The 26,025-nt window shown below is 41.0% G+C and overlaps 1 protein-coding gene and 1 pseudogene across 5 annotated transcripts in view; both read left to right on the forward strand.

Annotated features, from left to right (window-relative positions):
• The first annotated feature begins 205 nt into the window (after positions 1 to 205).
• LOC491880 lies at positions 206 to 1,171 on the forward strand (annotated as a pseudogene).
• Positions 1,172 to 24,779: 23,608 nt separating this feature from the next.
• Positions 24,780 to 26,025, forward strand: part of CLCN5 (chloride voltage-gated channel 5) — a 155,172-nt gene continuing 153,926 nt past the window's right edge. For all 5 annotated transcript variants that reach the window (XM_038587444.1, XM_038587447.1, XM_038587445.1 and 2 more), the window contains exons 1-2: positions 24,780 to 25,013; positions 25,625 to 25,739. The gene's annotated coding sequence lies outside the window, so the exon portion shown is untranslated. The remainder of the gene's footprint in view (positions 25,014 to 25,624; positions 25,740 to 26,025) is intronic.

Here is a 26,025-nt window from a genome sequence, read left to right on the forward strand (position 1 = left end):
TAAGCTAAAAAGGAGATAATGTGGAATCCCCCCCAAATACTCATTAATCCAAAAAGAAGACCATAAAAGAACAAAATGGGAACAAAGAACAGATGAGATAAAGAGAAAAGAAATAGCAAGATGGCAGATTTAGGCTCTCTGCTCCTTTCCGTTCGACAGACAGCCGCGTCTTCTGGTGCTGCGCCAGCCGCATCCTGGAGACACGATGGTGAAGGTCGGAGTGAATGGATTTGGCCGTATTGGGCACCTGGTCACCAGGGCTGCTCTTAACTCTGGCAAAATGGATATTGTCGCCATCAATGACACCTTCATTGACCTCAACTACATGGTGTACATGTTCCAGTATGATTCTACCCACGGCAAATTCCATGGCACGGTTAAGGCTGAGAACAGGAAACTTGTCATCAATGGGAAGTCCATCTCCATCTTCCAAGAGCGAAATCCTTACAACATCAAATGGGGTGATGCTGGTGCTGAGTATGTTGTGGAGTCCGCTGGGGTCTTCACCACCATGGAGAAGGCTGGGGCTCACTTGAAGGGCGGGGCCAAGAGGGTCATCATCTCTGCTTCTTCTGCTGAGGCTCCCATGTTTGTGATGGGCATGAACCACGAGAAGTATGACAACTCCCTCAAGATTGTCAGCAATGCTTCCTGCACCACCAACTGGTTGGCTCCTCTGGCCAAAGTCATCCATGGCCACTTTGGCATCGTGGAGGGCCTCATGACCACCGTCCATATCATCACTGCCACCCAGAAGACTGTGGACGGCCCCTCTGGGAAGCTGTGGTGTGACAGCCGAGGGGCTGCCCAGAACATCATCCCTGCTTCCACTGGCGCCACCAAGGCTGTGGGCAAGGTCATCCCTGAGCTGAACGGAAAGCTCACTGGTATGGCCCAACGTGTCAGTTGTGGATCTGACCTGCCACCTGGAGAAAGCTGCCAATATGACGACATCAAGAAGGTGGTGAAGCAGGCATCAGAGGGCCCCCTCAAGGGCATCTTGGGCTACACTGAGGACCAGGTTGTCTCTTGCGACTTCAACAGTGACACCCACTCTTCCACCTTTGACATCGGGGCTGGCATGGTCAAGCTCATTTCCTGGTATGACAATGAATTCGGCTACAGCAACCGGGTGGTGGACCTCATGGTCCACATGGCTTCCAAGGAGTAAGAGCCTCCTGGACCACCAGCCCCAGCAAGAACAAGAGGAAGAGAGAGGCCCTCACCTGCAGGGGAGTCCCTGCCCCAACTTAATCCTCCAACACACTGAAAATCTCCTGACCTCCAATTTACATCCCAGACCCCCGAGGAAGGGAAGGGGCTTGAGGAGCCCTACCTTGTCATGTACCATCAATAAAGTATACTGTACCCAGAAAAAAAATGGCAGATTTAAATGAAAAGAAAAGAAATAGCAAGATGGCAGATTTAAATGCAGCCATATCAACAAGCACATTTAAGTTAAGGCAGAGGTTGCCAGATTGGATGAAAAGGCATGACTCAACTATATGCTGCCTATAAGATATCCACTTTAAATATAAAACTACAGGGATGCCTGGGTGGCTCAGCGGTTGAGCATCGGCCTTCAGCTCAGGTGGTGATCCCGGAGACCCGGAATCAAGTCCTGCATTGGGCTCCCTGCATGGAGCCTGTTTTTCCCTGTGCCTATGTCTCTGCCTCTCTCTCTGCATCTCTCATGAATAAATAAATAAATAAAATCTTAAAAAATAAATACATATAAAACCTCAAATAGACTAAAAATAAAAAGATAGAATAAGATATCCCATGCTGATCAGAAGGAATCTGGAGTTGCTATATTAACAAAGGATGAAATAGATTTCAGGGCAAAGAATATTACCAGAGGTAGGTCTTGTTTTACAGTAATAAAGTGGTCAATTCATCAAATAACTGAACTTTAAAATGCAGGAAGTGAAAACTGAAAGATCATCAGGGTGAAATAGACGAATTCACAAGTATCAGATTTGTAACACTCTCAATAATGGGTAGAATGAGTAGAAAATCAATAAGGATATAAAAGACTTAAAACTATCAACCATCATGTCCTAATTAACATTCATGGAGCACTTCACCCATAATAACAACAGAATATGCATTATTTCAAGGGTCACACAGAATATTTATCAAGACACCAAATTTTGAGCCATAAGACAAGGCTTAATACATTTAAATGGATTCAAGTAATACAAAATATGTTCTCTGACCACAAAAGAATTAAACTGCAAATCAACAACAGAAAGTTATCTGAATAGTCCCAAATTATTTGGAAACTAACTAATGCACTTATAAATAGAGAAGAAAAGTCACAGGGGGTGTTAGAAAGTATTTTAAGCTGAATGAAAATGAAAATATGACATATGAAAATACGAGGATCACAACTAGAGCAGTGCTCAGAGGGAGCTTTATAGCACTAAACACTTACATTAGAAAAGAAGAAAGATCTCAGATAAATAACCTAAGCTTCCATCTTAGGAAATTAGAAAAAGAGAAGCAAATCAAACACGTTAAACAGAAGAATAGAAATAATAAATATTAGAGACCCTAACTCTGGGAAATGAACAAGGGGCAGTAGAAGGGGAAGTGGGCGGGGGGATGGGGTGACTGGGTTACAGGCACTGAGGGGGGCACTTGATGGGATGAGCACTGGGTGTTATACTATATGTTGGCAAATCGAACTCCAATAAAAAATATATATATTTAAAAAAGAAAAGAAAAAATAAATATTAGAGAAGAAATCACTTAACATAAAATAAAAAAATAGGAAAAAAATCAATGAAACCAAAAGCAGGGTCTTTCAAAAAAAAATCAATGCAATTAATAAGCCTCTATTTAGACTAACTGGGAAAAAAGAAGATATAATTTACTGGCATGAATGAAACTTGTTTCAGGAATGAAACAAGTGAACATAACTAGAGATTCTAAACATATTAAAAGGATAATGAGGGAATATTATGAACAACTTAATTCTAATAAATCCAGCAACCTGGATATAATGGACAAATAGTATGAAAGATACAAACTACCAAAGTTCATGCTAGAAGAAATAGATACTCTAAACTGAGCCATAACTAATAAATAAATTGAATTTTTGTTTACAAATTTCTCTACAAAGTAAGCTCCTGGCACAGAAGGCTTCATTGATAAATTCTACTAAACATTTTTGGGAAAAATATACAAATTCTACACAATCTGCCAAAATACAGAAGAGGAATACTCTAACTAATGGTATATGGCCAGCATTACCCTAATATTCAAAAGAGACAAAACAAAAACAAAAGCAAAAACAAACTATAGACCAATATCCCTTCTGGACATAGATACAGAATTTTAAACAGAATTTTTGCAAATAATCAAATATATCATGAACAAGTAATTCATTTCAAGAATACAAGGAGGGTTTATATTTTGAAAACCAATCAACATAATTCACAATATTAAAAGATAAAAAAATAGCAAACCATATGATCATAGATTCAGCAAAAGTATTTTACAAAATCCAACATCCCTTCATGATAAAAATTCTCAGCAAACTAGCAAAAGAAGGGAATCTCCTCATAAAGAATATCCACAAAAAACCTACATGTAACATCATACTTATGATGAAAAATGGAATGCTTTGACCCCGAGATTAAGAACAAGAGAAGAATATCTGCTCTCCACTTATGTTCATTGTTCCATTTGGGATGCTAGCTATACAAGAAGGCAAGACAAAGAAATAGAAGGTATACAGAATAGAAGAAAAGAAGCAAAACTCTCTTTTTTATTAAGATGACATGATAGTTTACACAGAAAATGCAAAGGAATTCACAAGAGGCTATTAGGACTAATGAGTTTAGCAATGTTGCAGGCTACAAGATCAATATACAAAAATCACTTGCATTTCTAATTATTATCTGTAATATCAATATCAATCAGGAATTGAATTTAAAAATCTATATTATTGGGACGCCTGGGTGGCTTAGCGGTTAAGTGCCTGCCTTCGGCCCGGGCATGATCCTGGAGTCCCGAGATCGAGTTCCACATCGGGCTCCCTGCATGGAGCCTGCTTCTCTCTCTGCCCGTGTCTATGCCTCTCTCTCCCTCTGTGTGTGTCTCTCATGAATAAATAAATTAAATATGAAAAAATCTATATTATTAACTATGGCACAAGATACTTAGAGATATAAATCTTACAAAATATGTGTCAGTTCTGTACATCGAGAATGTGAAAATATTAGTGAAAGAAATTAGAAAATACCTACATAAATTTGAGAGGTATATCACTATCATGGATATGAAGTCTCAATATTGTTAATTGTCAATAGTCCCCAAACTGATCTAAAGATTCAATGTGATCTCAACCAAAGTCCTATCAGAATCTTTTTAGAAACTGACAAGCTGATTCTAGAATTCACATTAATTCCCAGAACTCCAAATAGTCAAATACTTTCTTTTAAGGAAAGCGCAATTGATTGATTGCAGGGTCAGATCCTGCCTTCATTTAAAATTTTACATTTTGTTCAATATTGATTTTTTTACATTGATTTTGATTTTCAAAAATTCTGCATAAAACTATTATTTTATTTTTGAGGCTTTGGTTCCTGCTTAAGTCTTTTAAAATCTTTTTCCAGCTTTATTGAAATGTAATTGATATATAACTTTGTGAAAGTTTAAGGTGTACAACGTAATGATTTGATGCCTGCAATTTTGGAAAAGGAGAATAAAGTTAGAATATTTACAAAATCGACTTCAAGGCTTATTATAAAAGTATAGTAATCAAGACAGTGTGGTATTGGCATGACTATTGGTAAATAGATCAATGGAACAGAATAGAGAGTCCAAAAATAGGCCCACAGAAATGATTTTTGACAAAGATGGAAAGGCAATTCATTAGAGAAAGGACAGTATTTTCAATGAATGGTGTTCAAATAATCGGATCTCCAAATGCAAAAACAAAAACAAAAACAAACAAACAAAACAAAACAAAAAACCCACTTTGATGCATGCCTCTTTCCATTTGTAAGAATTAACTCAAAAATCTCCAGATGGTCATAAACCTAAATGAAAAAACTAAAGCTTTAGAAAAACTTAAAAAATCCCAGAAATTCTAAAACTCAAAGAAAATATAGTAGAAAAAATGTTTTTACCTTGAGTTAGGCACATATTTCTCATATATAACACTGAAAACATGGACCATAGAGGAATAAGTGGGTAAATTGGACTCCATTAAATTTGAAGCTGTTCTTAGAAAAATGCCATTAGGAAAATGGAAAGACAAACCTCAGACTGGATTAAAATATTTGCAAATCCATTCTTAACAAAGGACTTGTATCCAAAATATATAAAGAACTTTTAAAAAAGATTCTATTTATTTGAAGAGAGAGAACGAGCAGTGGGAAGGGACAGAGAGAGAGAGAGAGAGAGAAAGAGAGAGAAGCAGACTCCCTGTTGAGCAGGAAGCCTGATGTGGGGCTCCATCCCGGAACCTGGAGATCATGACCTGAGCCAAAGGTAGATGCTTAACTGCCTGAGTTATCTAGGTGCCTATATAAAGAAATTTCAAAAGCGGAATAGACCAGTAACCATTAAATAAGCCAAATTGATAGTAAAAAAACAAACCAAAACAAAACAAAAAACCCAACAACTCCCCTTAAAGAAAACTATGACTTTACCATAGTTTTTTTTTTAAACTAACCTTCAAAAATATAACTTTGACTCTACTGGTGAATAAGAAAAATTTATCCATTTTTTGAGCCTAGAATAATCTCTCTCTCTTTTTTTTAACAGAGAGCAGGAGAATGAGAGAGACAATCTTAAGCAGGTTCCACATCCAGTTTAGAGCCCACGCAGGGCTCCACCTGGAGCTCCACTCGGGGCTCAATCAAACAACCCTGAGATCATGACCTGAGCTGAAATTAAGAGTTGGATGTTTAACCTACGCAGGTGCCCTATGAGCCTAGAATAATCTTGATGCTCAAACTTGACCACAACAGTGCATAAACAAATTTTTTATAGGCTAACCTTGATTGTAAGCATAAATGAAAACTCCTAGGTAAAATACAAGCAGATTTACTTCCTTACATACGTTATAAAAAATATGTGCAAGTAAGGTTTATTCCATTATCTAAAGAGTAACTTAAAGAATCTGTTAATGTAATTCACCACATTAATAGATAAAAAGGAGAAAAACCATATGACCATCTTAGTTGTAGAAAAAGCAATCGATAAAATTAAACATGCATTCATAATTTAAAAACAACAACAAAATGCAACAGATACAGAGGTGAAAGAGGATGTCTCCCCAAAACTTACATCAAACCTAGTGCCATTGTTACCCAATATTATACTGGAGGTTCTAACAAATGCACTAAAATAATAAAAAGAAAGAAAACAGGAAGAAAGATTGGAAAAGAAGATAAAATATATTTCACAGATAACATGGCCATATATGTAAAAAATCTATAAATGAACTGTTAGAACAAGAATTCCTCAAGTTTGCTAGATCCAAGAGTTTCATATAAATATCCATAGAGTTTCCACAGTAGCAGTTAGCAGTTACGACGGATCCTGTAAAGGAAGATCCCATTTACAATAGAGAAAACCCCATAGGAATAAATCTAAAACTGATATTTTACCTAAAGATATATATATGATTTGAAATTTATTTCTATCTATTTAATTATTTATACTTTTGTCTCCATTCAATCAAACTTTTTAGTACCTAGAATGTGCCAGGCACTGTTGTTAGGGCTAGAGATGTAGAGATGAATGAGACAAAGTTCTAGTCTTCATGAAACTTACATTCTAGTGGGAGGAAGGAAGTGATAATAAATAAAATGAGTAAACCATATAGCCTTGGAAAAAGTGCTTGAAGACAAATCAAGTTAAAGGAATAAATGACAAAGAAGGTGTTATTTTAGAAAGAGTGCTAGAAGGGAAGAAGAAGACATATGAAACAGGGACCTAAATGAAGTGAGAAGCTTGTCCAGGGGATGGGGTGGGGGGCAAGGAAGGGCCGGTAGGGGAGAAAGAACTTTTCAGGCAGAGGGAGTAGCAACTGCAAAAGCTCCAAACTGAGAAAAACATGGCAGGTCTAAAAGAGCAATACAAATTTAGTATGTCTAGAGAAGAATTATGCAAGGAATAGATCATAGAGCCTTTCTTTTGAAACATTTATTTTTAAAATTCAAGTATAATTAACATATAGTATTATATTAGTTTCAGGTGTACGGTATGATTCAACAATTCTATACAATACTCAGTGCTCATCAAGATAGGTGTACTCTTAGTCCCCATTTTCCTATTTCACCCATCCCCCCACCCATCTCCCCTCTGGCAACCAGGTTTGTTCTCTATAGTTAAGAGTCTGGTTTTGTTTGTCTCTTCTTTGTTCATTTGTTTTGTTTCTTAACTTGCACATATGGGTGAAATCATATGGTATTTGTCTTTCCATAAGAGCTTTTCTTGTAAGTCATAATAAGGAGTATGGGTTTTTGTTTGAATGAGATGGGGAAGCCATTAAGGAGTTTTAAACATGGGAGTAGCACACTTTGGTTTGTGTTATAAAAGGATCACTTTGATTTCTGTGCTGTGAGTAGAATATAAGGCCCCAAGGGTAGAATCACAGAGACTAGTTAGGAGAATATTACATTAATCTGAGTGGGGGATCATGGTGTTTAGGAACAGTGAGGTAGTGGTGGAGAAGGTGAGCAATGGTATGATTTTGGGTATATTTTGGAAAGAAAGCCAAAAGGATTTGCTAATAGATTGAATGTGGGGTGTGAGAAAAACAGACAAATCAAAGAGAATCAGGGCTAGAATTAGGGTTAAAGTTATGGTCAAAGTATTTTGGCTTGAATAATTGGAAGGATATTCCCATCAACTGAGATGGGGCATGCTAGGGGTTGAACAAAAATTTTAAAATATTTTCTTTATTTATTCATGAGAGACACACAGAGAGAGGCAGAGACATACTCAGAGGGAGAACCAGGCTCCCTGTAGGGAGCCTGATGCAGGACTCGAGCCCAGGTCCCTGGGATCACTCCCTGAACCGAAAGCAGACACTCAACCACTGAGCCACCCAGGCTTTCCAGTAAAACAAATTTTTAAGAAAAATTCCTTAAAAATCAGGGGTTCAGTGTTGAAGATACAAAGTTTGATACATCTATTAAACATCTGAGTTGAGATGTCAAGAAGGCAGTTAGTTAGTTGATCTGCAACTTAGGTGGGATACTGGTTTTAGAGTGGTAGGTTTGGAAGTCATGGCCTATTAATGTTGAATAAAACCATGAGACTGGACCAGCCCACCTGGGGAATGAACATAGACAGAAAAGAGGAATAAGAACCCTCAAGCGCCATCCTAACCATTTCATTCTAGTACAGTTAGGTTTTCAGATCAGAGTAGCGGACTGTGCATTTTTTTCCCATTCATCTTGGTATTTTCTATGTTTTGACAGTGTCAGTGTGTTTCCCTATAGTTTGTGTTGGAAATGCCACTGTGTCCTTCCTTCAGCTTCTCACAGCAAGGTCAACTAATCTCCTTCCCTGCAGCCTGTCCAGTCCCAGTTCCTGAAACATTTCCTACTGGAAATACGAAGAGTTTCAGAAAATTTTGAGATCTTCCTCAGTGGGGCTTAGGATTGAGGTACTTCCCTGATGGCTGGGAATAAGATGCACTTCTCTGGGACTCTGCATCTCTGTTAGCAGAGGAGTGAAGGGCAAGGCTTGAACACTCACCCATTTCTCCCTCTCAACACTCACAGACTTGCCACCACTAGCTGCCTTAATAGTACCAGAACCAAATTCCTTATGCCCTTCAACTTTGTTTATGTCAGTAATCACAAGGACCTTGGGACTCTTTGGTCACCACCTGCACATCTCATGTTCTAATCCCATATAACATTGCATATTTACCTAATCTATCCCCACCTCTTTGCCCTCTCCAGATCTTGAAATTCCCCCTACTGTGCCCTCTAGAATCATAGTCCTGGTTTTCCCAGGACAATTTGAGTTGATCCATGGTGTACTACTGTCTTGCCCAGTTTTAACATTTGTCATTCTCGAGGGTCCAAGATTGGATAATAAATTATATAGTCACCTCATCTTGAATGTAAAATATTTATCCAGAGTCCCTATAGTCTTTCCCTGATTGCGGAATGCTTCCCTCACCTTCTTGATCTGACTGAAGTCTTGATCTACCCAAGGACCTTACAGCCCTCTCTCATGGCCACTTCCAAATCATCCAAGTCATTCTCCCTTTCTTCTCATTAAGAATCTCCATCTTTGGGCAGCCCATGTGGCTCAGCAGTTTAGTGCTGCCATCAGCCCAGGGCGTGATCCTGGAGACCTGGGATCGAGTCCCATGTCAGGCTCCCTGCATGGAGCCTGCTTCTCTCTCTGCCTGTGTCTCTGCTTCTCTCTCTGTGTCTTTCATGAATAAATAAATAAAACCTTTAAAAAATTTTTAAAAATCTCCATCTTTGAGTTCCTTTTCACAGAGTATTTTATATATATAATATATATTTATATTAAAATATTATATATATAACTATATTTTTGTATCCTACCTTGTGGTAGTTACCTATGGATCCTCCAGTGTCTCAAAGATTTTAGCTTCTGCCTCACTGTCACTCTCTCCAATTAATACTGTCTTAATTATTTGTGATTTCAATATCTCAATACTTAATTCTTCCAACACCCTAGGCTCCAATTTCTTGAAATCCACTCTTCTGGTTTTGTCTTCCACCTAATCGTGGTCATTTGCCTCTATCATGTCATTACCAATAATTCCTACTCCTTTCCTCTATCCCTGGAGCTGAACATAGCTGGAGAAAAACACAAAATGACATTTTTGCTTTAAATTCAAGACCACGAACCTGAAGTGGGCACTTAATGTTGCCAGGAAATCACATAGTATTATCCTGGTCCATTTGCTCTCCCGGTTTCCTAGACAACTATTTCATATCTTCTCGTCTCCCTTCAAACCTCTAACACCTCCACACCTGTCCTCACTCTCAGCTTATGACCTTGCTTCTGATTTCACTGAGCAAGCAGAGACAATTAGAAAAAAAAGCCCACAAATTTCTACCATTGCATCTACCCACCTGCGTAAATCTATGTGTATATTCTACCCTTTCTCCTACGACTGTGGATGAACTGTCCTGCTCCCAGCGAAGCCAATCCCTCACCATTTTGCTAGGCCCCATCCTCTTCTGGCAATTGTCTCCTCTGTTCCCTCCTCTCCCCCTCTACATGTTCTTTCCCATCAGCTTCACCATGCTATTATTGCTCCCACTAAAAAATTTAAAATGTCTTATTTTGAGTCACTTTCCCTTGCTCACAGTTGACCCCATTTCTCTGTCCTCCTTTACAGCAAACTCCTCTCTAGAATTGCCTATATTTAATAGCTACAATTCCTCTCCCCCCTTATTTTAAAGATTTTATTTATTCATTTGAGAGAGAGAGAGAGAGAGAGAGAGAACATAAGAACATAAGTGAGGCGAGGGGCAGAGAGAGAGGGAGAAGCAGACTCCTCACTGAACAGGGAGCCCAAAGCAAAGCACTGCTGGATCCCAGGACCTGGGGATCATGAGCCAAAGGCAGATGCTTAAATGACTGAGCCACCCAGGTGCCCCTCCCCTTCTTTTAAAACATCTTTATTTTGAAATAAAGAGTCACAGAAAGTTGTAGAAATACCACAGAGAGGTCCTTTGTAAATGTCGTCCAGATTCCCCCAAGAGTTACATCTTACAAACTATAGTATAATATCTAATCCAGGAAATGACTTTGGGACAAAATATGTGAATAGTTCTATGTCATTTTATCACATGTGTAGATTTGTGTAAACACCACAGCAACCAGGACACAGAACTGTTCCATCAACGTGAAGATGTCTCTCCTGCTACTCCTTTATAGTCACACTTACTCCCCTCCCTCCATCATCCTTAAGTCCTAGCAACCATTAATCTGTTCTCCATCTCTATATTAATTTTTTTCATTTCAAAAAAGTTAAGTAAATGGAATCCTATACTATGGTGACCTTCTGAGGTGGGGTTATACACTCACCATAATGTCCTTGAGATCCATTAAAGTTATTGAATGCATCAACCACCCCCCACCTCCCCTTTCCACCTGTGTTACACAAAAAGGGGATGTGAAGTAGTGCCCGCAGGCAGCGGTGGTGACATCCATGGGCTCTGGATGAGGTGGTCTGTGATGTGGTGGGTCTCCATCAGGGGTTCCAGGATAAAGTTGAGCTTGGTGCTGATCTTCTTGTCCAGCTGGCAGTGCTCCATGGCAAAGAGGTAAACAAGGGCTGCAGCTCAGGTGAGGTTGGTCTGCTAGGAGTTCTGTGAGACATCACTGTCCACATGCTGCATCTGTCTGGCCAGTGGATCGGGGCCAGCAGCATGGTGGTCTGCCCATTCTTCAGCATCAGCAGCCCACAGTGTCCTGTATGGGCAGTGAGAGCCTGATGCCACCATCCAGTGTGACAAACCATGCCGTGTGCTTTCTCTCCCACACCACTCACTTTTTGCTGGGCCCCACAGCACCCTCCCCACATGGGATCCTCCAGAATGCACTCACATGAGTGCCACATGTAATTTTGCTCAGCACAGCAGTCACATGCCTCCAAATTGTCCTTAGCTTCCAATAGGTACATGTGCACTGTGAAGTTACTGTCTTAAGCAGACACCCCGCAGCCCAGCTGGGCATTGTCCACCAGGAAGTCCATGCTGAACACCTCAAGGGGCTTGGGATCCTGGGACTGGAGGTTCAGCGTCTTGTTGTCTTCTTGGTAGTGTAGCAGGGGATGTTCTTCATGACAGCCGTGGCCAGGATGAAGTGCTTCACGCTGATCCTCTGGTGGAAGTTTAGCTGGCTTTCAATGAAGTCCACATCCCTTAGCTTACTGGCCTGCAGGTGCTATAGGAAGCTCTTCTGGCTGATGGTAGGTACCAGGTGGCAGTTGCAGTGACACAGCAATGGGGCCCCTTCTGTTCCTTCTCACTAGAACATTGAAAATGTTCTAGGTCATATGGCAAGCCTATGTTTAGTTTATTAAGAAATTGCTAAACTATTTTCCACAGTGGCTGGACCATTCTGCAATCCACCAGAAATGTCTGAAACATTGTTTCTCCATATCCTTGCCAGCATTTAGTATTATAGCTGTTGACTTAGTTTGGCAGTCCTAATAGGTATGCAGAGATACCTCATTATAGTCTTTTAAAAAATGTTTATAAGATTTTATTTATTTATTCATGAGAGACACACAGAGAGGCAGAGACATAGGCAGAGGGAGAAGCAGGCTCCCTGCACGGAGCCCCATTCTGGACTCGATCCCAGGACCCCGGGACCAGGCCCTGAGCCAAAGACAGATGCTCAACCACTGAGCCCCCCAGGCATCCCTCATCATAGTCTTAATTTGCATTTCCCTAAAGGCTAGTGTTGTTGAGCATATTTTTATGTTTATTGACCCTTTTTATCTTCAGTGAAATGCTTCTTTATGTCTTCTGCTCATTTTCTAATCAGGTCATTTGTTTCCTTTTACTGTTCAATTTTGAGTATTTTAAAAATATATATTGCATTCTTTTAGCCCTTGAAAAATGCTGTGCCACTTTCTTCCTGACTCCATGTTTTCTGATGAGGAATGTGCCTTCATTCAAATAGTTTTGTTCCCCTAATAAGGTGTCATTTCTCACTTGGTGCACTCAAGATTTTTACTTTGTCTTTACTTTTCACAAGTTTGATTATGATGTGTCTTGGCATGGATTTGTTTGGGTTTATTTTGTTTGTGGTTTGCTTAGCAATTGAATCTTTAGGTTGATGTCTTTCCTCCAAATTTTGGAAATTTTTATTGTAGCTTCTAGTCCTAAGGTTTCCATTTGGTTCTCTTATATTATATGTTTCTTTGTTGAGACTTCCTATTTTTTCATCTATTCCAAACCTGTTTGGAACTACTCTTTGAAGCATTTTTATGTTGAATACTTAAAAAATCCTTGTAATATAATCCCAACATCTGTCACATAGGTCTTGGTGTCTGTTGACTGATTTTTTTTCAGTAAGACTTTCCTGTTTCTTTTTGTGACAAGTGATTTTTATTTGTGTCCTGGACATTTTGGTTGTTATGGGATGAGACTTTTGATCTTTTTAAAAAATGATTTTATTTATTTATTAGAGACAGAGAGAGAGAGGGATACAGAGAGAGAGAGAGAGAGAGAGAGAGAGCAGGAGCAAAGGGAGAGGGAGAAGCAGACTCTCTGCTGAGCAGGGAACTCTATGTGGTGCTTGATCCCAGAACCCTGAAATCATGACCTGAGCTGAAGTCTGATGCTTAACCAACTGAACCACCCAGAGCTTTGATCTTATTTAAATCTTCTGTTTAGGGATGCCTGGGTGGCTCAGTGGTTGAGCATCTGCCTTCAGCTCAGGGGGTGGTCCCTGAGTCCTGAGATGGAGTCCCACATCGGGCTCCCCTCAAGGAGCCTGCTTCTCCCTCTGCCTATGTCTCTGCCTCTCTCTGTGTGTCTCTCATGAATAAATAAATATTTAAATAAAAAAATAAATATTCTATTTAGCTGATCTCCTCTGATACCATGTCAGGAAGGGGGTGCCATATTGTTACAGCCAGTTGGACATAGAAGAAAATGTTTCTTACCTTGTTTTCACCATGGTGCAGGAGAGGCACCTGGTTACTCCCTGGAAGAGGTGAAAGAAAATTCAAGCTCCCCACTAGGTCTTCAATGATACCACTCAAGCACTGTGTCATTCCTCAGGCTCCAAGGTCCTGAGTCAGTTTTTTTCTCTTTCTCTTTCAAAATCTTTATCACTTTGTTTTATGTATAATGTCCAGGAATTTTGCTTAGTAGGAGGAGTAGGGATAAGTGTGTTTGCTTCATCTTATGAACTGAAATGCCTCCTTTTTCATTTTCTCCTAAACCCATCCTTACCCAACTTCCATCTTTCATGGCTCTACCAAAATTGGTCTTGTCAAAGCCACCAGTAATTTTCGCATTGCCAAATCTGATGCTGTCCTTATTTAACTTGACCCATCAACTACATTAAACTCTGTTGAGCTTTCTTCTTTAAAAAAATATTTTATTAATTCATGAGAGACAGAGAGGAAGAGACACAGGCAGAGGGAGAAGCAGGCTCCATGCAGGGAGCCCAACGTGGAACTTGATCCCGGGTCTCCAGGATCACACCCTGGGCTGAAGGCGGTGCTAAACCGCTGAGCCACCCAGGAGCTTTCTTCTTAAAACACTTTCTTCACTGATGCCTGGGTGGCTTAGTCAGTTAAGCAGCTGACTCTTGATTTTGTTTCAGGTCAAGATCTCAGAGTCCTGGGATAGAGTCCTTAGAGTCCTGCATCTGGCTCCCTGCTCAGTAGAGAGTCTGCTGCCTCTGCTGCACCTTTTCCCAAAGAAATAAATTAATTAAAAAAAAAAAACCCACAACACTTTCTTCCCTTATTTCCAGGGCACCATGCCACTCTGGATTTTCTTCCTTCATGTGGCTTCTCTTTCTTAGTTTTCTTTTCCTTTTCTTCTTGGCTTCTTGATTTCTTTGTGTAGGAGCCCTCCAGTCTTGTCTTATTCTCTCTGCGATCTCTACTTTCTCTGCTGATCATCTTATCCGATTTCATGGCTTTAAATGCCATCTACTGTCAGCTTTCAAATTTGTATCTTTGGTCCAGACCTCTGTCCTAAACTACACTTTGTGTATCCAGCTGCCTATTTAATTTGTCCACTTGGGTATATCACACATATTTCAAAATGTAAAATGTAAAGAACTAAATTTCTGATCTCCACCCTCCCCAAACCCACTTATCCTTCATAATTTCCAATTGCTCAGGCCACAAACCTTGGGCTCATTCTATACTTCCCTCTTTCTCTAACTTCTCACATTCAATCCATCAGCAAATCTTGAATGGTGACACCTTGAAAATAAATGCACATGCTGACCACTTCTGATCATCCTCCCTGCTATCACTTTGGTCCAAGCTACCATTATCTCTTGTCTGGATTGCTGATAGGGCCTCATAACTATGGTTCTCCCTCTCTCTTAACTCAGTAACTACAGCAATCCTTTTAAGAGATAAGTCAATCAAATCACCCCTTTTCTGAAACCTTTCCATAACTCCCAGCTATTGGCTCAAGCAAGAGGAAAATCAAAGTCCTATCCTCACCTACATGTTCTGGCCCACCATGAGTTCTCTGACCTTGTCACCAACTAGTCTCTCTCTTCCACCACACTAGCCTCCTCATTGTTCCCAGTCACACCAGGCATGCTTCTATCTAAGAGCCTTCACACTTGCTTTCCCTCTGCCTGAAATACTCTTCCTCTCTGTTCCATCATGAGTTATTCTCTCACTTTCTTCAAGTTTTTTTTCAAGTATCACCTTCCCTCAAAACCTTCTCTGACTACTCTATTTTAAATTGTAACCCACCCTCCAGAACTCTCCATTCCCTTTTGCAGATTCTTTTTTTTTTACCTTACCTCCTACATATGCCATATATAATATTCTAATTTATCTTGTTCATCATCTGTCTTCACTCCCCTCCAAAAAGTATAAGCTCAGTGAGGGTATGGACTTTTGTTTACTGCTGTATTTTCTGTATCTGGAACAGTATGGCACGTGGTAAGTACCCAGTGTATAAACAAATGAATATGTCGCCTAACTTTGGTTGTAATGTCCCAGTTCTAATTGGTAGTGACCATTTCATTTTTCACAGGCTTGGAATTTTACAGTTTTATTTTAGGTTATTATTATTATTACTACTACTACTCTACCTCTATTATGTCTTAGAGTCAACTTAAATATATTTTGTAACTATTGTTAGATTCTGGAGATTGCTGGAATAATGGACCAGTAGTAACAAAAAATAGAAAGTATTCTTGTCATATTTTTATCTACTTTAATAAATCACCATTCTGCAAATTCTAAAGTGAAGTAAGAAGAGAAAGACAAATAATTTCATTCATACATGGAAGTTAAGAAACAAAACAAACAAACAAAGGTGAAAAAAAGAAATAAACCCCCAAACAGACTCTTCACTACAGAGAACAAACAAGTGGTTATAAGAGGGATGGTGGGTCTGTACATGGGTGAAATAGTGAAGGGGATTAAGGGTATACTTATCTTTTTAAAAAAGATTTTATTTATTCATTCATGAGAGACACACACACAGAGAGACAGAGACATAGGTAGAGGGAGAAGCAGGCTCCCTGCAAGAAGCCTGATGTGGGACTCGATCCCAGGACTCTGGGATCATGCCCTGAGCCAAAGGCAGATGCTCAACCACTGAGTCACCCAGGTGCCCTAATAGTATACTTATCTTGATGAGCACTGAGTAATAGATGGAATTGTTTAATTATTGTATTGTACACCTGAAACCAATATAACACTGTATATTAACTATACTGGAATTAACATAAAAAACAAAATGACTTACAAAAATGTATTTAAAATGAGATAACTGAGCCAAGGGAAAATACAGATAGGAAAAATAGAACGTAGCTTGAGGTGAGGCTAACACAAAATACCAATCTGTGAGGTTCTGTTCACTTACCAGGGGTGGACCAAAGACGTGCTTCGGAGCTGTCTAGTAGCAGATGCAAAAAGAGAAACACAAGAAGGGCAGGATTCACGCATCTCATCGCTCAGAGCAACGCTTTCTTCTGATAGCCATGTTCTTTAGCCTACCAGTAGATGGCGCACATTTCACGTGATTAGATAACTGAGGAAGTCCTTTAATGCAGGCTTTCTAAACTGAGCCTGGTATCAGTAACAACAACCATTCTCTCTGAATTATGGGCCTGGCTACTCACAGCATTTATTTCTTAGTGCAGTTTTGGGGAGAAGCTGTTATTATCCCCACTTTAGAGATATGGAGACAGGCTCAGAGGTAAAATCTCTTGCTCAAGCCTGGATTCCAAACTAGCACTTATTTCGGAGTCTCTGCTTTTTCTATTATGCCGCTCTGTCAACCTGCTGTCATTTGGAAAGCCCAAGGCAAGTTTCCTTTTTTCTGATTGGTGGAGCTCTCGGGAAGCTGTCCTTGACTGCAGGGCTTTCTTAGTGCTGCTGCCACAAAGTGCGATAGAAGTTGGAGACTAAATTTGGGCTCTGACCCTAAATAGCGTCTCAGATCAGGCAAATCAGTTAATCTGCATGCCTTGCCTTCCTCTTCTGTCAAATGGGAGTGCTAATATTGGCTTCACGGAATTCTGTAGGTGGTGTGAGGAGGTGGGGGGGGAAGAGGTGTGAAAACGCTCTGCAGAATGGGAAACGCTATAAGAGTGACCTATTGGACACAAGCTTTATCGAATGCCTACTGTGAGTTGGGCACTGTGGTAGTGCTGGAAAGCAGTACTACTCAAAGTGTCGTCCGTGGCCCAGCGCCAGTCCACAAACTATTTATATCAGTCCGTGACAAGAAATTGAGAGTGAATGTTTCAAAACCGTAAAATTGGTCAAAGTAATTCCATGTCTGTCAAATATAATCATAAAAACACTGGGCTTAAAAAAAAACTGGGCTTGTGTTTTGTATGTGTTAGTTTTGATTTGGTATTTCTAGTAATTCATTTTTATTGTATTTCGTAAAAGTATCAAAACACAATAAGCTTTGGGAAAAATGGTCCTTTCTTGCAAATGACTTGAAAAACACTGCTTTGATTAATATAAAGGAAATATAGGATGTGGGCTGTGCCCTCAGGGAACTCTCACGCTAGAGGGTGAACAGGTGTCACAATGGTTCTGAGAAACCACTGCTGCTATTCCATGTGCTTCATCTCCCTTGTGGAACAGTAGGCTATATAGAGCCCGATGCACTTATGGATTAGAGACATCCAAGTCCTCAAAGCAGACAAACACTCATATTTGCCCCCTAAGAATACTAACAGCTCTAATCTAGACAGAATCGGACTTCTTTCAAATAGAGGGCAATCTGCTATGTGATTTTAAAAAAAGATTTATTTATTTATTCATGAGAGACACACACGCACAGAGGCAGACACATAGGCAGAGGGAGAAGCAGGCTCCCCGCAGGGAGCCCAATATGGGACTTGATCCCAGATCCGGGGATCACGACCTGAGCTGAAGGCAGATGCTCAACCACTGAGACACCCAGGCGTCCCGGATATGTGATTTTTTTAAGAGTAAAACTTCTCACGGAAACCATCTGTGAAAACTTATGCTGGGTCCAATTAGAAAACTAAAAGATTGAATTTTCACATATCATAGACTTTTTAGTATATGCTCATGGGCTAATGGCATCTTTCTTGAGCTAGTAGTAAGGCAGCAAGTAACCCACTGGTCCTTCAATCTAAACACTTGTTGACAGGCTCTTCAAATTATTTTCTACATTACTTTTTAGATATATAATTGAATAGGTAATACACTTCTGTGGCACAAAATTGAGAAAGTACACAACTCCACATCTTGCTTTTTCATAGATCTTTACGTGTAAGTACATTAGGAGTTTTCTCATTGGGTAGACTTACTGGTATTTATTTGGTCAATCCTCTATTGATGGACATCTGGTTGCTTCTCATTTTTTTGTTATCACACACAATGCTACAGTGAATGACCTTGTATACACAACAGTTTATACCTGTACAAACATAACTGGAGGAGAAATTCCTAGACCTGGAATTATGATATGAAAGTCTCATGTATCTGTACTTATGGTTATTGCAAAATTTCCCTCAATTGACTAGTTTGCCTCCCACCAGCAATTTATGAGAGGACTCTCCTCCCTCCTAGCTTTCTCAACACAGTATATCATCGGTGTTTTTATGCTTTACCAATGGCATCTCACTGTAGTTTTCATTAGTGCTTCTCCGGTCATGAGGTTAGTTACCATTGATGGCATGGAAGTCATTTGTTAATTTTGATACTCAGCTGTCCAGAGACAGGGCAATTACTAATGATCCCCAATCACTCTATTTCCAAAATTTCCTAACCTACTGATTCGATAGAGCCCCAAAGCTAGAGAACCTTGTTCATGTCCTTTGATTCTGCCCCATTTTTTTCTAGAACTATCCCAGGCATTTCTTGGGCACCCCAGATATTTTATTTTAAAAACAATATCCCTATGGGCTAACACAGTGCCTGGCACAGTATGAAGAGTTCAAACAAACTGTGGAACAAATAAATAAGAACAATACCAGAAACATTCACTCACTACTTCATATGGCTATGTACTTATGTAACTTTATCAGTCTGTATTTGCAATGACAATTTCAAAACTAATGAGAAGGACGGGATCCCTGGGTGGCTCAGTGGTTTAGCACCTGCCTTTGGCCCAGGGTGTGATCCTGGGGTCCCGGGATCGAGTCCCATGTCGGGCTCCCGGCATGGAGCCTGCTTCTCCCTCTGCCTGTGTCTCTGCCTCTCTCTCTCTCTCTATGTCTATCATGAATAAATAAATAAAATCTTTTAAAAAAAACTAATGAGAAGGCTGCTTTAGACATGATATTCTATGTGCCACAGTGAGCTATTGCTCTGGGGCTTTTTCTTCTGCCAAATTCACTTTCAAGTGCTGCCTTTTATTACATAGAGAAGCTTATTGTCTTATTCTTTCTTTATAGTTAACTTTTTGTTTTTTTTTTAATTTTTATTTATTTATGATAGTCACACAGAGAGAGAGAGAGAGGCAGAGACACAGGCAGAGGGAGAAGCAGGCTCCATGCACCGGGAGCCCGACGTGGGATTCGATCCCGGGTCTCCAGGATTCCCCCTGGGCCAAAGGCAGGCGCTAAACCACTGCGCCACCCAGGGATCCCTGTTTTGTTTTGTTTTGATTGAAGTTTGATTTGCCAACATATAGTATAACACCCAGTGCTCATCCCATTAAGTGCCCTCCTCAGTGCCCATCACCCAGTTACCCCAACCCCCCCATCTCCCCTTCTGCAACCCTGTGTTTGTTTCCCAGAGTTAGGAGTCTCTCATGGTTTGTCTCCCTCTCTAATTTTTCCCACTCAGTTCCCCTCCTTTCTCTTATAATCCCTTTCACTATTCTTATATTCCTCGTATGAATGAAACCATATGATTGTCCTCCTCTGATTGACTTACTTCACTCAGCATAATACCCTCCAGTTCCATCCACATCGAAGCAAGTGGTGGGTATTCGTCCTTTCTGATGGCTGAGTAATACTCCATTGTATACATAGACCACATCTTCTTTATCCATTCATCTGTTGAAAGACATCGTGGCTCCTTCCACAGTTTGGCTATTGTGGACACTGCTGCTATAAACATTGGGTGCAGGTGTCCCGGTGTTTCACTACATTTGTATCTTTGGGGTAAATATCCAGTAGTGCAATTGCTGGGTTGTAGGGTAGCTCTATTTTTAACTCTGAGGAACCTCCACACAGTTTTCCAGAGTGGCTGTACTAGTTCACACTCCCACCAACAGTGGAAGAAGGTTCCCCCTTCTCCACATCTTCTCCAACATTTGTTGTTTCCGGTCTTATTAATTTTTGCCTTCTCACTGGTGTGAGGTGGTATCTCACTATGGTTTTGATTTGTATTTCCCTGATGGCAAGTGACGCAGAGCATTTTCTCATGTGCGTGTTGGCCATGTCTATGTCTTCCTCTGTGAGATTTCTGTTCATGTCTTTTGCCCATTTCATGATTGGATTGTTTGTTTCTTTGCTGTTGAGTTTCATAAGTTCTTTATAGATCTTGGATACTAGCTCTTTAACTGATAGGTCATTTGCAAATATCTTCTCCCATTCTGTAGGTTGTCTTTTAGTTTTGTTAACTGTTTCTTTTGCTGTGCAGAAGCTTTTTATCTTGATTAAGTCTGAATAGTTCATTTTTGCTTTTGTTTCCCTTGCCTTCATAGATGTATCTTGCAAGAAGTTGCTGTGGCCAAGTACAAAAAGGGTGTTGCCTGTGTTCTCCTCTAGGATTTTGATGGATTCTTGTCTCACATTTAGAACTTTCAACCATTTTGAGTTTATCTTTGTGTATGGTGCAAGAGAGTGGTCTAGTTTCATTCTTCTGCATGTGGCTGCTCAATTTTCCAAACACCATTTATTGAATAGACTGTCCTTTTTCCAGTGGAGAGTCTTTCCTGCTTTGTCAAATATTAGTTGACCATAGAGTTGGGTGCCCATTTCTCGGTTCTCTATTCTGTTCCATTGATCTATGTGTCTATTTTTGTACAAGTACCATACTGTCTTGATGATCACAGCTTTGTAATACAGCTTGAAATCCAGCATCGTGATACCCCTGGCATTGATTTTCTTTTTCAATATTCCCCTGGCTATTTGGGGTCTTTTCTGATTCTATACAAATCATTTGTATAGATCATTTGATTTTTTGTTCCAACTCTGTGAAGACATTTTCATAATATTTATTCTTCCAATCCATGAGCATGGAATGTTTTTGCATCTCTTTGTTAATTTTTAAGAACACATTGTGTTTACTTTATGCTTTACGAGACTTGACATGTTTTTTTTTTAATTTTCTTTTATTTATTTTTGATAGTCACACACAGAGAGAGAGAGAGAGAGGCAGAGACACAGGCAGAGGGAGAAGCAGGCTCCATGCACCGGGAGCCTGACGTGCGATTCGATCCCGGGTCTCCAGGATCGCGCCCTGGGCCAAAGGCAGGCGCTAAACCGCTGCGCCACCCAGGGATCCCTTGACATGGTTTTTGACCAAGTCTGTTGACCACTGTGGAGGGTGAGGTGGGAACGTTTTTTAAAAATTTCTTCCATGGAAGGGGAGGCAAGGAGAGTACTCAGTTATGTTGATTTAGTTACACTCTTTTGGCCAGATTCCCCTGTGACCATGTACACACATTTGTGGGAAACTTGGCTAAGGATCTCAGGGGCAAGAGAACACAGAGTTAACAGAATTTAAATTCTTGATTAAATTATTAACTTTGCTTCATTAGCACCACATTCTAACTACTTCACTTGGCAAAGTATTGTTGGATAGGCATTTATAACTTGCCACATAAATAGCTCCTGCAAATCTTATAGAACCAGAGGCTGAAGGAGAATTCGTCATTAACATCATCATCATCGTCATCATCATCAATAGTAATATTTGATGACATATATTGAGTGTTAATCTTTTCTGTTTTACATTGATTAGTACATTTTTATCCTATTATCCGGTTTTACAAATAAAAAAACCTTCAGCAGAGTGAAGTTAGGCAACTTGAACAAGGTGACACACCTATTAAGTGTCTGAGTCTGATTAGTTCTGAGCCCTGAGAGTATGGGTCCAGAGCTCACTCTCATATCTGTTTTTTTTTGAAATTCACAGAAGGTGAAATATTCCTTTTTGGAAATGTACTCCTAAAGTCCCCAAATGGGAGTCCTCCAACCCGTCGTCAGTCAGTGGCGACACCAAGTGGTAATAAATGTGTACTGCAGCCATTTCCAACGACATAAATCACTCTTGCCCAAGCTGTTCCAAATAAATTTATATTTGCTGGCTCTACAGAGGTAGCTTCATGACAAGTCTGTTTTCGACCAGATTGCTATCCTTCAACTTTTCTTTTTCTTGTCTCAGAGGAAAAGGCATTTTTTCCAATATAGTTTCTATTTTACATCTCATTTTTATGCCCCACGAATTTTACTCCATTATTTATCCCCTCCTTTTCTTGCCGCTTCAATTTCTGTTTCACCAGCAGCTCTTCCTGCTCAATCTACAATTAAGCGCTGATTTTTCCTATCCTGCAATGACAAAACAAATAAATGAACCTCTCTGAACAATTACCCCAGATTCTCTTAGAGTTCCAATAACGGGATTCCCTTGCTCAAAAACATTAATTCCTTTTCAGTCACTTTCTGAATTAAGTACAAATCTCAGACATTCAGGATCCTCCAAAATTTGGCCTGAATTTCTGGTTGTATCTCCCTAACACTTCCCTACCCTAAGCTTCAATCACACAGGACTAGTCACATAACCTTATATGTGATTTCCTTCGCACAAGTTACTATCTCCACTTGGATTTACCCTTATGAGAGGATTCAGAATAACTTCCCCTGGATTCTTTCTAGTTACTTGGGGCTCTCTTCCACCCACCCAGTCATCCACTTATTACACAGTGAGTGCCTGAAGGCAGGGACTAAATGCTACCAGGCGAGAAAGTAAAAATCAGCTTGGACCGAGAAAGCAAAAATATGGCCATTCATCAGGCTGGAGTAACAGACACAGATAAAGCCAGTTGCAAGTTTTACAGGGAACAATATTTCCCCTAAAGACAAACTGCAGCTTTAAAGTGACCCCCTTTGAGTGACCACCACCTTTTTTAATTCACTTTGTTCTCTATAATCACAGACTATTGGAGACTTTGCTGCTTGAAATCATGCCAGTGAGAAGAAAACATCCCACATTTGTCTGGAGGACATAAGGTTCTTGGACACAAAGAGACAGTCTTGATTTCCTATCCAGGTGCAGAGCTTTGGATAAGGGGTATTTGGACACAACATTCCACATCTATTTTTACTTTGTGGTTCCCAAGGAAACAGGTCTCTGGGTTCATTTCAAAGTTCAGACCTGATGTTGGCCTCTTCACACAGTTCTGCTTTGCACTTACCAAAAACAATCCTTCATTAAAAATTTATCTAAACTCCACCGTACCCTCAAATTCTGTAGTGACTGTTTTTCTTTGTTTGGTGGGATGCTCCATGCTTTCTCTTGTGTGTGGTCTTCTTCATTGCAATAGTCAAAAAGCCTGACTTTTAGATTTACCTGGATTGATTATATGGGTTCCGGTCTCAGTTCTGCTGATAACTAATTATCTGGTTCACCTTAATAAGTCAGAGGACTTCATAGGGCTATTTTCTCTTCTGTAAAATGAGGGGCTGTTTCTTCCAATCCCAAGTGGAGGTAGGTTGGACTCTCAGTTCTACCACTTACCAGACCTGTGATGTTTGCTTTTCTGAGCCTCTGTTTAGTAATTATTAAAGCGGAGATAATATTGAAAACTGCGGTGTAGATTATCCAGCACCGCAATGAGGGTCGAGTTGACTGTTAAAAGCATCACTATATTTGATTACTCTGTCTACTCCTGTTATGTGAGCTCGGACAAGTGACTTAATCTTTGTTTTCTCATGAATAAAAGCGGAAAATAATAGTAAGTACCCCAGTGCGGTTATTGCTGCCATTAAATGAGATGAAAATGAGTTAAGGGCTTAGAACAGTGCCTGGCACATAATTAGAGGTTCAAAATATGCGAGCCAATGTAATCAGTATTAGACTACTACCAGCTGTTCTGTGGGCCAGAAGCTCAGGACAGTTTCATTCTAAGGATAAAATCCCAAAGAACCGTACCCCAGGCTGCAAACTGTGAAACATAATGGAGCATAGGGGTGGTGGAAGAGGAGGAGGGCGGGGGGTGGGGGTGACTGGATGACAGGCACTGAGGGGGGCACTTGACGGGATGAGCACTGGGGGTTATTCTGTATGTTGGCAAATTGAACACCAATAAAAAATAAATTTATTTTATTTTATTTTCTGAGTTTTATTTTGAAATTCTTAAATGTTTTTTAGATTATCTGAGTTTTATTTTTTAATTTATTTTTTATTGGTGTTCAATTTACCAACATACAGAATAACCCCCAGTGCCCGTCATTAAAAAAAAAAAAACAAATAGGCTCGGCCCGCACCGGGTCAGGACCCGCCCGGTCCTCATTAAATATGGCAGCGAGCAGGGCCGACCTAACTGCGGTTGCGCATGCGGAAACTCCTCCTCCGCCGCCTTCCCGGGCCGCCTCAGCCCCCGCCCCGGCTAGACCCAGGTGCCGGGAGAAGGCCGGCTAGGGTGCGCACGCGCAGACATTGGCTGTGCTTGGCCGATACTTGCGAGGCGTCTGTCACATGAGCTGCGCGCCCGCTCCCCCTCCTCCCGGCTGGTCTGTGAATGAAGCTCTGCCGGCTACGTGGGGCGCTAGCTAGCTCGGCTTGGTGTCCTGGACGCCGGAGCCGACTGAGCGCTCGGCCCGCCGGCGGCCGACACGGGCTCCGCCGCCCCTCACCTCGGCGACAGGTAAAGACAGATGGGCTGTCCCTTCCCCAACAGGTCTTTCGTGGGCCGCTGGCCCCCGGTCCACCCGCGAAGCACCCCCTAAGCGCAGCGACACAGGGGAAGCGCTCCCCGCTGGCTGCCCCCCCCCACCCCCCCGGAGATGGGGGTTCCCCTTGCCCGGCCGCCGCCGCCTGGCACTCGGAGGAGTTAGACCGGCTAGTTCTAGCCAGTGCAGGGCGGCATCTTCCCGGGAGCCCTGCCCTATTCTCCGAGCCAGGGTCCCTGTGCGGTCCCAGCGAAGTTTTCTCGCGGAGCGGCGCCAAGCCCTTCCCGCTTTTGAATGGGGGGAGGCTGGCTGCAGGACTGGGCAGAGTGGTTTTGGCTGGTGAAGCTCTGTCGGGGCCCGGTTCTTCTTCCTCCTGCTCTGGACTCGCAGGTCTGTGTGGGTCTTAGCGAAGTGGACCGCAGACTCGCAGAAAAGTCGTTGCTACGAGTTTTGCGCCCCGCCCCCCCCCCACCTACTTAACGCGTGTAGCTGGTTCTCTATCCAGGCTTGCGCTCGAGCGCCTTAACCTAGAAGGGGAAAGCCTTACCTTCACATTGATGCACGTTTACCTTTCTTAACATTTCAGAGCAAATCAGTTTCCTGGAGTGCCAAGCGAAGTTGTACGTGTGCCCGTGTAATAACGTCAGTGTAAGCTACCCCGAATAAGAGGGAAATTCAGAAGCGTGGAGCATAAAAAGCCAGTAAGAATCTGCTTTACGTAATCTTCATACATTTATTAGCAGCTACCCAGGTTTAACTTCAGAGATGTTAAATTTCTCCTGGTCTCACGAGGCGCGGATCACTGCTTAACTGTATGCGAAATAAGGGCGGGGGGGGGGGGAGGCAGACCAAAACTGTCCCGGCTTCGAGATAAGTCATTGGAGCGATTTTTCCTGGTGAATTCATCCTTGGACTTGTGAGTTCCAACTTTTCTTGGACTTTGCGAACCTTTCCTTATCCAAAGCGTTGTTTTGTCTCTATCGGTGA

Source organism: Canis lupus, chromosome X (genome assembly GCF_011100685.1).
Source record: "Canis lupus familiaris isolate Mischka breed German Shepherd chromosome X, alternate assembly UU_Cfam_GSD_1.0, whole genome shotgun sequence".
Classification (NCBI taxonomy): Eukaryota; Metazoa; Chordata; class Mammalia; order Carnivora; family Canidae; genus Canis; species Canis lupus.